Genomic DNA, 14,045 nt, shown 5'->3' on the forward strand with positions numbered 1-14,045 from the left:
ACTTCTTTTATGAAGGATATAAATTCTATTTTGGCCATTTTCTGTTTCAAATCTAAGTTGCGACATGAAGTGCATTTATTGGGCAGAATATTTGTTTTGGGAGTATAGTCGTATTTGTACAGGCTAGTCTTACTTGTGATGATAACCCTGTGTTACGCCATCATTATTGAGCTACTGGAAAGTAAATAAGTTAGTGAATTCATTTTTTAAGGTTGTATATCCTCATGTACGAGTTGAAGATTTTGATATGCTGGTTGGTCTACAATTTGAACTCGTGAAGTCGTGTTGGACTGTTTTTGTGCTAAAGAACTGAGATTTGTGTATAAACTTATACTTGTACTCTTTTTACCTGCTGGTATATCTGAAAGTTTACTTTGGTACCTTGACAACCTTTTGTCACTTTGCATTGCCGTGTTGGTATCCTTTAAGATGTTATAGACGCTTGTGTAACTCGCCCACTTGTACGAATTGTTTGATCACTTGGCACTCTTGTTGGGACCTTGTCCTTCTTGTGGCTGTGACTTTGTCACTCTTGGCATGCCTCTTGATTCAGATCATTTACCATCTTGACTTTGGATTTTTAGTCCGTCTTAAGAATGGAAGTTGTCCATTTTAAGTACGAACTAGAAAGCCATTTTTAATATGGTTCTTGGTTCTCTTGATTATTGGGTTTTGACCCTTCTTGATACCTGCTTGTGCTTGGTGTGACGACATGATGTATATATTGGGCGAGCCTTGTTGTTGAATCTCTTGGAAAACTGTGCTATGAGCATTCTTGACATTTGGATCTTTAAATATCGAACTTGATACTCTTTATATATTGTTTACTTGATTTATTTATTATGTTCAATTATGCTGCCCTTTACTTGAGAATGATAACTTGGCGAATTTGAGGGCTTCGAACCTATAGTTTTTACACCACTAAGATATATGCTTAGCGATAGTTGTTTCTATCGTAGGGAATGTTCGAGAGGATGCTTGAAGTTGGCCATTGAAGATGGAGTTTGAAAGCTTTAAGGAAGATCACATTTGCATATAGGCATATATATTTTGTATAAACCTTGGGACTTGTACATGATCTATGTTTTGTATATTTACATGAGAATTTGAGGGCTGATTTGGTCATGTCACCATTGGTTGTAATATAAGTATCGCTATACGTTTTTATCTTTTTGGGGTGTGTAAACCCAAGTCTTGTAATATACTAAATTTACTATTTGTTTCGAATGTTTGTGTGAAACATGAGCAGGCTGATTTCGGTACTCGGAAGCTTGTAATATTCTTGTTACTTCATCCTTGAGTGTGAGGATAATATATATACATGAAAAGCTTGTGGGTTATTTGCTTAAATTAATTTTCGGAGGTCATTATGAATCTAATCCCTCTACTAGATTATAATCAGTATGCCCTCGTTAATTGCTTTTGAATGTCGCAAGTATAAGTTAGGTCTCTTTAAAAAGGGTCGCTATAGTGCATTTGAGCTAAAAGCGAGTTGTACTCTCTTCTCTAAGTCCTGTTTCATCTGAGACCCTTTTTAAGAAGTATGTTTAGAACTTGGGTAAGATTTTCACCCGAAAAGGTAGCATGAGTTACGAGATCATGAGCAGTAGTAGTGAAAGAGCCCAGAGTTAGAGGAAAGTATGCAGAGGTTTAGTAATACTAGAAATGGAGATAGTGATGAGGCAAGCTATGTTATTATAGCCATGCACCCAATAAGTTACTAATGAAAAGTTTTCCCTTATGGGTAGACAAACAAGTGATGAGTTGTGAAGATTCCATCATAGGAGGTAGAGTGTGTTGTAGCTAGAGAGGAGTTGGTGATGAAGTGTCATTGTGTAGGAAATGACCAGGTGTAAGTGTTGAATAGAAGAGCATAAGTATTCATGAGGTGATAAATCTAAGCTAGGCTTATGATTTTGAGGGAGTGCCCATGATATTCAAAGTGTTATAGAACTAATTAGGCATCGAGGTATAGTGAATGAGTGAATAGTACTCAAGTTGTGAAGGGAATTGTGATAGTAAATTGTAAGTATGAATACTAAGAGGTGAGGATTGACTATTTGTCATAAGGTCCTGGTGGACGAGTGTTTCTGAAATTGTATCCAGTAGTTGTAAGTTAGTATAGTAAGCGAGCAATCATATTGATATTCGGGTTTACTCATAAATGTTAAGCTTGAATTTGAGATGAGTGTCATGATCAAAAGAAAGGCAACATGAGGGTGATGATGTTAGTCTTGAGATTTGATGTAGAAGACTTAACATAGAGTAGGTGAGGAATTGAGGTGATAAGCTGCAATAAATATGGTGGTACAAGTGAGAGACCCTAACATTTAGATAAGGGCAGAGAAGTGTGGCTAAGTCACAAGAGTAACAAGAGCATTAAGAGGTGTGCCGAGATGGTATGTTACCAGATGAGGTTTCAATTATGTTGTAATTTTTCATGTGTGCCTAGATAACATAATTGAGTTGTCAATGTGGAATAGGTCCATAGTTTTCAAGTGCTAGCTTTAGACCTAATGGGGAGATGATAAGATGAGAAATCAAGTCAAGTTTTGAGAATTTCTTAAGGAGCTAGTTAGTAGGAGTCCATGGAGTTGTTGGAGTACTAAGCTTGAATGCGGTGTTGTTAAACATTAGGTGGTTCTTGATATGAGCCCAATATGGTGGTAAAGAGTAATAGTTTTGGGATGAGATTCCCTATAGAGAGGTATAAAACCCGAACCTAAGGATTTGGGTTAAACTTGAATAAAATAAGAGCATACCATTAGACTCAGACCTTAGTAAGAGTAACTCCATTCCATACCTAGTCCAACCGTCATTCGCGGACGAATGACCCCAAGGAAGAGATATTGTAACACCCTAGAAAAACTTTGAACTAAGATTCGAACCATCCTTTGTTGTGAGTAGAATTTTACTGGGAATTTAAAATTTCTTGACTGCTAAGGTCACTAGATGTAGCACCTAGTGACCTTATGTTAATTAATCAAATACAAGTGATTAGGGAAGAAACCGTTCGATTCTAGGCGAGTTAGGGTGAGAAAACGAGCAAAGAAATTCATCGGGTTTTCTGGGTTGGGGCCTGGAGTGTCGCGCCAGCTAGTGCGCCCCAAAGTATGATCTGAAGTTTAGAAGCTGGCGTCCCACGCCACTCAGTGCGCCAGGGGCGCCTTCCCCGTCCAATTTGCAGTCTATTGCTCCGTTTAAGTTTCTTCAAAGGGTACCTTTACTCCTCTTTGATCCTAAACACTCTAAGCTATTTCTAAACACCTAGAAATCATTCATAACATGATCATAACCTTGAATTCATAATTCAAATTTAACGTAGGGTTAAGAGTTAAATTTTTGAGAATTCTTTCGAACATTCTAAGAAAGCCCCTTTGAGTCCTTTCGTGGAGTCTTCTACAACTTCTAGTAACTTGTTTAAAGACTCGAGCAAGTGAGTATGAGAATGCGGAGAATGTATTCGTGAGTCTACTTTATCATCATGATATCCTTCATATCATGAACCATAACTCTTGGATTCATAATTCACATTCAAGAGAGAGTTAAGAGTAGTGTTCAAAAAAGTCTTTGAGTTCAAGTATGAATCCTTTGAGATCAACTCTCGATTTGAGCTAAGTTTTGAGGAAATAAGTATAAACAATGAGAAGAGTCGAATACAAGAGTTCCATATTGTTATGTAGACCCTTGAGTCGAGTCGTTCATGCCCATAAATTCCGCATGAACCCCATAAATTCAGTATCTTTGAGAGGAGTAGTATATTCAAGTTATAAGTCTTGAATATTAAGTTCCTAACCCTTCTGAGATTATATTCCTAATCATGGAACTATTACATATTACCCATGAAGCCCTTAAGTTGAGTAGTTCATGCCCATAATTCCCCATGAACCATATGAGTCGAGAAATCTTGAGATAAGTAGTACCATTGAGTCCTTGAGTTAAGTTGTTCATGCCCATAATTCTGCATGAACCTTATGAGTTGAGCATTCTTGAAATGAGTAGTATCATTGAAGTTCTTGAGTTCTGAGTTGTTGAGTTCCGAGTATCCAGTTCTTTGTATGGTTATTGAAAACCTTGAATTGAGTCGTTCACGTCCATCATTCGGCATGAACCCTATTTTGAGAAGTCTTTTACAACTTTTTCTAAACTTGGTTTAAGACTTTAGCACTTGAGTTTTAAAAGAGTAGAGTCGAGTTCATTTTCCTTAAAATGATATATGGGAACTAAGTATTCCCAAGAGTAAATGTTTTCACATTTAAAAGATGAGGAAACTGAGATTTCCAAAAGAGTTTTGAGCAGTTGAGTAACATCTCTTTTTAGAGAAAGATTTTAAGTAATAATCTCAAGCCACAGAAAGAGTTTTGTTTTTAAAACATATGAGCTGAGTATATTTTGGGAGTAGTATTGAGCATCGATATGGGGATGAGTTCAGATAACTCAAGTCTCCATAAACGTGGGTAGAAAGGGTTATACTTTTTAGATGATTCCTTAGTGCATTTTAGCACAGACTAGTGGATCCACTTAGTTGAGAGGTCTTATACCTTGGCAAAGTATAAGACAGTTCTGGCAGCATGGGCGAAACGTTGTATCATCACATAGCTCATGGTGATGGTTGTTGGTTAGAGAAACTCCCACAAAGTTATATTGTATTTTTATATACAAACTGAGTATTATTGTATTTTTCAATACATTAACTTTCTATCTACAATTTTACAGCTTTCCATATATATTGCATATTTTATTGTTGTTTTATCCTTGAGTATCATGAGTTGAGTATTTCGAGTTGAGTACCTTATTGTTGATTTACACTGAGTTGAGAACCTTATTACTGATTTGAGCTTCTGCATTGAGTAAGTTTGAGTAGTGTTGAGTATCCTTGAGTATTTCTTGAGTTAAGTAAGTTTGAAAAGAGGTAAGTATGTTTCCTTTTTATTAAAGTTCAAGCTTTTGTTTATGCTTTAGATTTTCCCTTACATGCTTGTACATTCCACGTACTGAGCCATTCGGCCTGCATCGTTTCATGATGCAGATACAGGTATTCAGGGTCATGAACAGGAGCTTTATTGATACCGCATGGAGTTCGAGTTAGCTATGGTGGGCCTCATTGCTTCCAGAGGTTTCCACTTGTACTTTCAGTTATATCAGTTGTTAGGATGTCGTGGGTGTTGTCCCGACTTCCATCTTTATCAGTTAGAGGCTTCATAGATAGATAGTAGAGTTTTAAAAGTCTATTCATTTATTTTGTTAAATGTTTTAAAGACTGAGTTTTCCTATTTTTGGCTAGTTGAATATATTATTTTATTCAGAGTTTTTCATTTGAGTTAAAGCTTTGTATTTCAGTCTCATGAATTTTATTCCGTTTTAAGCTTTGTATGCTTGAGTTAGTCTTCCGCTTGTAATCAGCCAGGATGAGGGTTCTCTTGTGGACCAACAATGGTTCTTGAGTGCCGACCGCGTCCAGGATGTATGCTTGGGTCGTAACAAGTACCTGGGGGAAAAACACTACTCGCCACCAGTGGCACCATACCATCAATTTGTTCTATGGGTGGCAAGTTTACTATTTATAATATATATTATATGTATATACATATATAAACTAAATTTCCTCTGAGGTCACTAGGTGTTGTGGCACCCCCACCGCTACCTATAGATCTGCCCCTGGTTATATTCAGTAGTTAACATTGTTGCCCCTCATAATTCTTTAATTAATGAATGATATGTAATAGTTTTTTTCATCTATAAAAATAAGAAAATTGAGAGTAGCTCAAATAACAAGTTGTAGTATCGCATATTGACAATCCGATAACACTGCGAGGGTGATAATATATTACATAATATTTTCTGCTCATCGAAATTTGACTTCTTCACTTATCATTAGTCTTCATGTTTTTGTCATATGTCTCAAAATTATCATATTTTAATACTTAGTTATTTGAAAGTAATTTTATTTTATCTCATGATGGTGTGATGTTTTTATTATAAAACTAATAAGTTTTATTGATTATTATATTTTAGGGGGGTAAATTGTATAGTATGATAGTAATATATTTTTAGAAATAATGATTCTTTTAGTATTAGAAAGTTAATAAATTGGAGCTGATTTGCATCTCATAATATATTTTATCATTACATTATTTATACCAGTAAAATCATGATAGAAGTTTATTTTTTATGAATTTCCTTAATCATGTTTGGAGAAAAGGCCCAAAATAGTTCCTTATCTTTAGGTTAAGACTCAAAGTCATCCTTGAGTTTTAATATAGAGCACTAATAGTCCATCAGGTTTGCAATATTGGTGCACTATTGGTCCTCTCGCAAATTTTGCCTATTTTTTAACATTGATTTTGTGCATAATTTTATGTATGGAATATTCAATCGTCTTTTTATATATTTAGTAGAAATAATAACTCCATGTAAAGAAGGTGAGAAGAAGAACATTGTGTTCTATTCGGTAGAAATATTATTGAAGAAAAACTAAGAACACCTTGGCATCTGAGATGTAATAATATTTCTACCGAATAGAACAAGGTGATTGACGTGATTAACCTCTCGATTTTAGCTGTAATAACATTTCTACTAAACAAAACAAGGTATTCCTCTTCTCACCTTCTCTCGCATAGAGTTATTATTTCTATTAAATATATAAAAAGACGATTAAACATTTCATATATAAATTGTAGATAAAGTCAATGTTAAAAAGTAGGCAAAAGTTTGAGAGAGGATCAAAATATTACTAATATTGCAAACATGAGGAACCATTAATGCTCCATGTAAAAACTCAAGGATGACTTTCAGTCTTAACTGAAAGATAAGGGACTATTTTGAACTTCTTCTCTCATGTATGTAATTATGTTAAACCATTAATGTGTTTTTAGAATCATGTGTTATAATAACATTATTTTACTATACTGTATTTTAAATTTTTGAAGATTCCTAATATATTTTTATAATTTTGTGTTATAACATTATTTTACTATATTGTAATTTAAAATTTTACAGATTCCTGGGACTTACGCCCCATGTCTCAGAACTTACGTCTTGTCATGTGCTAAGTAAAATATCTCGTCTCACGCCCCTGCCTTTTTAACACTATTTTTTAATTTGTAAAAATTATAAATATCATATAATATGAATCAAAATTTATTCATACCATGATAAATATTTTTTTTGCTAACTTTAGTTGGCTTGGTATATGTAGGACGGTAGGTGATGAGAAAGTTTGATACATACAATAATAAAAATAAAACAATCCGAGAAAGAATAGAAAAATGTTTTGGCCCATGCAAGTCTCGAACCTGTGACCTTCGCGTTATTAGCATGACGCTCTAACCAACTGAGCTAATGGGCCTTTTGTTTTGAAATGGTATGGGTGTCCAATCGGAAATCTAAGAAAAAATCAATCATCTATAACTCAAAATTGAAAACCTAGATCGTTCATAATTATTCTCCTCGTAAATACTTCTTCAGTGTTTTAAAATGCAAGGCGTGAAGCGAGGCATTTTATGTTGCACGTGGTGAGACATAACCCTCGAGACATGGGGATGTAAGTCCCATGAATCTACGGGATGTGCATCTTTATTACTAAGAAAATAAGCAAAAGTAAAACTTTTAATGATTTTGCAAATAATATTTAATACATAACTAATAACATTGAAAAAATATTATAATTATTATTTGAGAAAGGTATTAATAATCAATAACATAGAAAAAAGTATTATGATACTATTTGAGAAAGATAACAACTAACAACACAAAAAAAAAATAGCCAAAATAATCTTTAAAATGAAATTATATATCATTCATCTTCAGATTTACTAGTATTTTCCACCCTCAATTGATATTTGCACTAATATTGTTTATATATTTTTTAAAAAGAAGAAGGATAAAAAGTGTAAGAGTAATGACAAAAAATGAACAAAGTAGTCTCAAGAACATAGTGTTATGAAAACTCTATCATATCAATTTCATATACAAATATCTAAAAAACTATTCATGGCAATGTCATTTTCCATTAGAGTTTATTTATACACTAGTGAATTTGTCTGTGTTTCACGCTGTTATGAAGGACAATAAGATGTAAACATATATTTATCCACATATAATTGATTTTATAGAGAAAAACGTTTGGTTAGCAGTTAGATGACCTCTAACAAAGTCATATGTTACTTTTTTGAACCAAAAGAAAATACAAACTTACGATAATAAAAATTTACATAAAATATAAAACAAAGAAAAATCACAAAGAGAACTACAAATAAAATGCAATATTATTTTTACAATCTTAATCATTATAAAATAAAAAGAAAAAATATGAAATCAATAAACACAACATCCATTCCCACAAGCCAATCACCATTCAATAGCCTTCATTTTATTCTTCAAATCAAACTAGAGAATGAATAAAATAAGTACTGAAAACATAACAATTTAAAAGGATAATAAATCATTTCTCCAAAGTCTTACAATGCTTCTATTTATTGGACTATAATATGAATAACAAATAATGTCATGAATATGACTATTAATTATTTTAGAGGTTATGATAATAAAAAGTATGAGAGTAATGAAAATAACTACCATTAAGTTTGTCTTTCAAGACTATGAAGAACGGTTAATTGATATATTTATTATTTTACAATAAAAATTAGAGAAATTGTGAAAAAAAAATATATAAGAGAATAAATAGAATTATTAGCCAAAGATTATAGTAAAGATGAAAGTTTCAAGAGACTTGAGACATTATTCTTTAGATTTTAGTGTTGTTTAAAACCTACAGTGAAAGGATTTGTAAGTGAAAATTCATGAAATAATATTATATATAGACATTTTTGTGGAAGTAAAAGACCAAAAGAAGGAGAAGAAAAAAGATATATATGTCCAACAAAGTCATAAGTTACTATTTCGAACCAACATAAATTATAAATTTATGACAATCAAAACTTTATATAAAATACAAAATAAATAGAAATCATGAGAGAACTAAAATAAATAAATAAATAAATAAATAGATAAATAATACAACATCATTTGTACGACTTAATCATTAAAACATTTAAAAATATATGAAATCAATATACAATCTTCCGGGCTCTAGTCAATATCCACAGGGCACAATCACCATTCAATAGCCTTCATCTTATTTTTATAAGTCAAATCAAAGCATCATTATAATAAGTATTGAAAACATGAAAACTTAAAATGCTAAGGTGCTCATTTCAACAAAGTATTACAATATCTCTATTTATAGGACTACAATACATAATACCATCATGAACATGACTATAACTTATTTTAGAGGTTATAATAATAAAATGTCATGGGAGTAATGAAAATAAAGACCATTAAGTTTTACATTAAAGAAAATTAAAAAAGGACTTTTTAGCAATTTCACAATGAGCTTTTGATATAAATTTTGCATTACTTGAAAAAAAAAATTCAAGTTCTTACACTAAAATTCAAGTAATAAAAAGTATGACCTACATGTAAATAAAAAGAAAATTAATTATACATGTCATGATCCGAGTCTATACCCTGGACGTGGCCGGCACTCGAGAATCATTGCAGTCCCCAAGCGAACCCTTATCCTGGCTAACTACAAGTGGAAGACTAACTCAAGCATACAAAAGCTTAAAAACTGAATAAAATTCATGAAACTCAAATACAAAGCTTTAACTCAAATAATTTACTCTGAATATAAATGGAATATTCAACTAGCCAACAATAGGCAACTAAAGTCTTTAAAACATTTAATAAGATAAATGAAACAGACTTCTCAAACTCTACTTTCTATCTATGAAGCCTCTAACTGACGAAGATGGAAGTCGGGACAAGACCCACAACATCCTAACAACTGATATAATTGAAAGTACAAGTGGAACCCTCCGGAAGAAAGGAGGCTCAGCATAGCTAACTCGAACTGCATGTGGTATCAACGAAACACATGTTGATGACCCTGAATACATGTATCTGAATCATGAAACGATGCAGGCCAAATGGCTCAGTACGTAGAATGTACGAGCATGTAAGGAAAATTCTAAAGCATAACATAAGCTTGAACTTTATAAAAAGGAAACATACTTACCTCTTCTCAACTAACTCAACTCAGGAATAAGATACTCAACTCAAAGATAAAATATTCAACTCAGTGAAATAAGACTCAACTCAATAATAAGATATTCAACTAAGTGAAACAAGGCTCAACTCAATAATAAGGTATTCAACTCAGTGAAATAAGGCTCAACTCAATAATAAGAAACTCGACTCGTGGTAGTCAAACTCTAGATACTCAACTCAATATAAATCAACAATAAGAGATGCAATATATGAAAATCTTTTAAAACAATAGAAAGCAACTCAATGTATTTAAGAATACAATATACTCAGTTTGTATGCAAGGATAAAATATAAACTCTATTTGGCTATGAAAATACAAGTAAACTCTGTGTATATAAAAATACAAATATCTCTGTGGGAGTTTCTCTAACCGACAACCATCACTATGAATTATGTGATGATAAACTGTCTCACCCACACTGCCAGAACTGTCATATACGTTGCCAGGGTATAAGACCTACTCACTAAGTGGATCTACTAGTCTATGCTAAAAAGTATTAAGGAATCATCTAAAAAGTATGACCCTTTCTACCCACGTTGGCCACATGGTTTATTGGAGTTGTGAGTTATCTGACCTCTCCCCCATATCAGTGCTCAATACTACTCCCAAAATATACTAGCTCATATGTTTAAAAACATAACTCTTTCTGTGGTTTGAGATAATTACTCAAAAATCTTTTTCTTAAAAGAAATGAAACTCAAATTGCTCAAAACTCTTTTGGAAATCTCAGTTTCCTCTCATCATAAATGTGAAAACATTTACTCTTGGGAATACTTAGTTCTCATATATCATTTTAAAGAAAATGAACTCAACTCTGCTCTCTCTCAAAAAATTTCAAAATCATATTATAATATAATCATTGATGACTCGGGAAGTCATAATGTATAAAAATTAATAGTATATCTAGATACCATACTACTCATACATTGAGGGCATACTCGATTGTCATACTAATTATGTTTTAGAAAACCCTTTTCTCAAAACTCATCTTTACTTTCTCAAAACTCAGTTTAAGAACTCAAGTGTTGGCTTTGAAAAAACTTCTCAAGAATTATAACTCAAAATAGGGTTTGTGTTGAATTATATACATGAACAAACCAACTCAAGGATCTCAATAAAAATATAGAAACTCAATAATTAGGAATATAATTTTTAAAAGAACCATGAACTCAAGTAAACTTATCTCAAAAATACTCAAATCTAGGGGTAGAATCCTAGATTTCTCTTTTACTGATTAGAAAGAAGATGTAGGGTGTGAGGATGAACTAGTCCAACACTATGATAGCCTTACATACCTGGAAGAACAAGGTTCTTGAAGAATCTTGAAGAAGAACTTGATTAGAAGGCTTGAAACCCTAGCTTGAAGGTAAACAATCAAGAAAATCTTCCTTGAGATTCTTGAATTAGTTTCTTGAAATCTCTTGAAGAAAAATCATGAAAAAGATTGAAAGAATCTTGAAGGGAGTCTTCTACTTTGATTTTTTCTTAGGGTTTTGCCCTAGGGTTTAAGAGAGAAGAGAATGATGGACTAAAAGATGAAAAACTGATTGTTTTGAGCCTTTTATTAGTCAAGAAATTCGTTTAGGGTTTTCTTTGAGGTAAAAAACACAAAAACAAAACTTTTTAATGTTTTTCCATCGGTTAAATTTGTAACAACACTGTATAGGTTACTAAAATAGCCATAACTTTTTACTCAGAATTGGATTGACGCGAAATTGGTGGCGTTAGAAAGTAGGTTCAAATACCTTTAATTTTATAGGTTATGGCTCACGTAACTGTTTATAGAGATATAGTTGTTTGAAGTTGGCCCAAGTAGAATCTTACATCAAAACTTAATCGATAAGGAAACTTCAAAAACACTTATCAAGAACTCATCAAGAAATTAAATTGCTCAATATTTATGGATAGATTCGCGAAACAAACTCATGATTGGCATGTGGGTGAACGAACCCAACTCTATGGAAGCTTACATACCTCAAAGAACTAGGTTCTTGGTGAAATCTTGAATTTCTTGAACGAACACTTGAAACTTTGAACATTTTCTCTTCTTGAATCTTCTCTCTAAAACCCTAAATGCTTTTGGGGATGAATGAAACTAATTCTAATCGGTTCCGACTCCTAAAACCTTACTAAACGCTTAAATCCGATTAGGTAAGGAAAAGAACAAAATACCCCTCATATTTTCGGATAACTTTCCTTAATTGGACAGCCTGACTTCAAACAGGCTTATCTCCCTCATACGAGCTCAAAATTTAGCAAACTCAGTGGAGTTGGAAAGATAATTCAAAGACCTGTCATTATCTATCTTGTAGCCCACATAACTCATATTGTACTGAGAGTTATGATGTTTGAAGTTGATCCAGAACTCATAACTTAAGCATAACTTGCAAAATTTCAGATTTTGCTATTTCCAATTTAGTTCTTTTTGGAACTCAAGGTGCTACATCTAGTCACCTGACCTTAATACTTAAAAAATTTTAAATTCCTTGGTAAAAACTTACTCACTATGAAGGATGGTTCGAGTCTTAGTTCGAAATTTTTTTTGGGGTGTTACAATACCTTTTTGTCAATAATCTTGCGGGATCCTGTTTAGATTTTCCCTCATTCAATTGCTAGATTAAAATTTGATCCGTTTATCAAATATCATGGAGAAGATGACTTTTTTTCCATTCAACAAAAAAAAAACACCTGCAATAAAATAATCAAATCTCATTTAAAGTTTTAAAAAATAAAATTAAAAGCAATATATAAGCTATAAAATACTATTTTATAGTGTAAAAAAATGAGATTCTTGGCCAAAAAGATGAGCAGGCTTCACCTCGTTGATCTCTAGCTCTACTATAAATATAAATTTGATCATTTATTTTGTAACAAAAAATTCTAATGCCTCTATTTATAGTACATAATATGAAATACCAAAAGTTATCATAAACATGACAATTAGTATGAATTAGGAGTTATGATTATCAGAAGCGATGAGAATCATGGAAATAAAGATAATTAAGTTTTCACAATTAAGAATATGAACAAATGGAGTAGTAATTCACACGTTCACTTTTGTACAATAATTTAAAAATATAGAAAAAATAGTCGGAAAAAATGAGAGAAAAAGATTAATAGAATCCTTGACCAAAGAGAGGCGCCACATCACTTTTCTTTTATATAACTTTATGTTATAAAATAATATATTGTGGTAACAATGTTGAGAGGGATTATTAAAATGTTTTAATTTATTTTAACTTGGGGCTTTTATATGATTCTAACATGTTGTTCTAATTAATTGATTTTGTTCATTTTTCTTGTACTTTAAGTCAATTTCAAATCATATTTATGGTTTTCGATAATTATTTTTTTGGTAACGTATTTGGTTTATCAAGACATTGATTGAGGGTAAGACGGTGAATTCAAGTTTCACCGCACCAAGTGGGTAAGACACAAAGTTAAAGTCTCGGTGCACCATGATAATAAGAAGTTGGGTTTAAGTCCCATTGATTTATGACCAAAGACGTTTTTATATGGGTAAGACATTGGGTTTAATTCCTAATGCACTATAGTAATGATATGATGGTGACTAACATAAAGTTGTATACTTTTGACTGAAAGTCATAAAATTTGCCCAATTAATTTGCTTCATTCTCTTATGTGAATGTGGTAGCAGTGCATAATATGTCTGGAAAATGACAAGTGATTGAATGTATGAATATGAGTGTGGTAAAATGTTAATGGTCATCATTGTGGTAATTAAAAGGAAGAACATTATGGGTTCTTAAGATGTTCCTTCAAATGTAAAGATAATTTTGTCCATTAAAGTGGTATAAAAGGTTATTGGACACATTGTTTCTTAAGATGGTCCTTCAAATGTGAAGGTAATTGTTAAAGCTAGTTTTTATCCATCAAAGTGGTATGAGAAGTTATTGGGCACATTGTTGTT

General features: G+C 32.2%; 2 protein-coding genes and 1 non-coding gene across 3 annotated transcripts in view; 1 reads left to right on the top strand and 2 right to left on the bottom strand.

The window, feature by feature from the left end:
• The window catches only part of LOC125810249 (methyl jasmonate esterase 1-like), a 364,593-nt gene that overhangs the window by 230,020 nt on the left and 120,528 nt on the right, over window positions 1-14,045 (top strand). The window lies entirely within an intron of this gene.
• The window catches only part of LOC125810235 (red chlorophyll catabolite reductase, chloroplastic), a 1,038,333-nt gene that overhangs the window by 112,134 nt on the left and 912,154 nt on the right, over window positions 1-14,045 (bottom strand). The gene's annotated exons all lie outside the window — the stretch shown is intronic.
• TRNAI-AAU (transfer RNA isoleucine (anticodon AAU)) lies at window positions 7,275-7,348 on the bottom strand. Its single transcript has one exon. It is a non-coding gene; the product is annotated as a tRNA-Ile (tRNA).

Source organism: Solanum verrucosum, unplaced genomic scaffold (assembly GCF_900185275.1).
Source record: "Solanum verrucosum unplaced genomic scaffold, falcon-dt-bn FXZP01000038.1, whole genome shotgun sequence".
Taxonomy (NCBI): domain Eukaryota; kingdom Viridiplantae; phylum Streptophyta; class Magnoliopsida; order Solanales; family Solanaceae; genus Solanum; species Solanum verrucosum.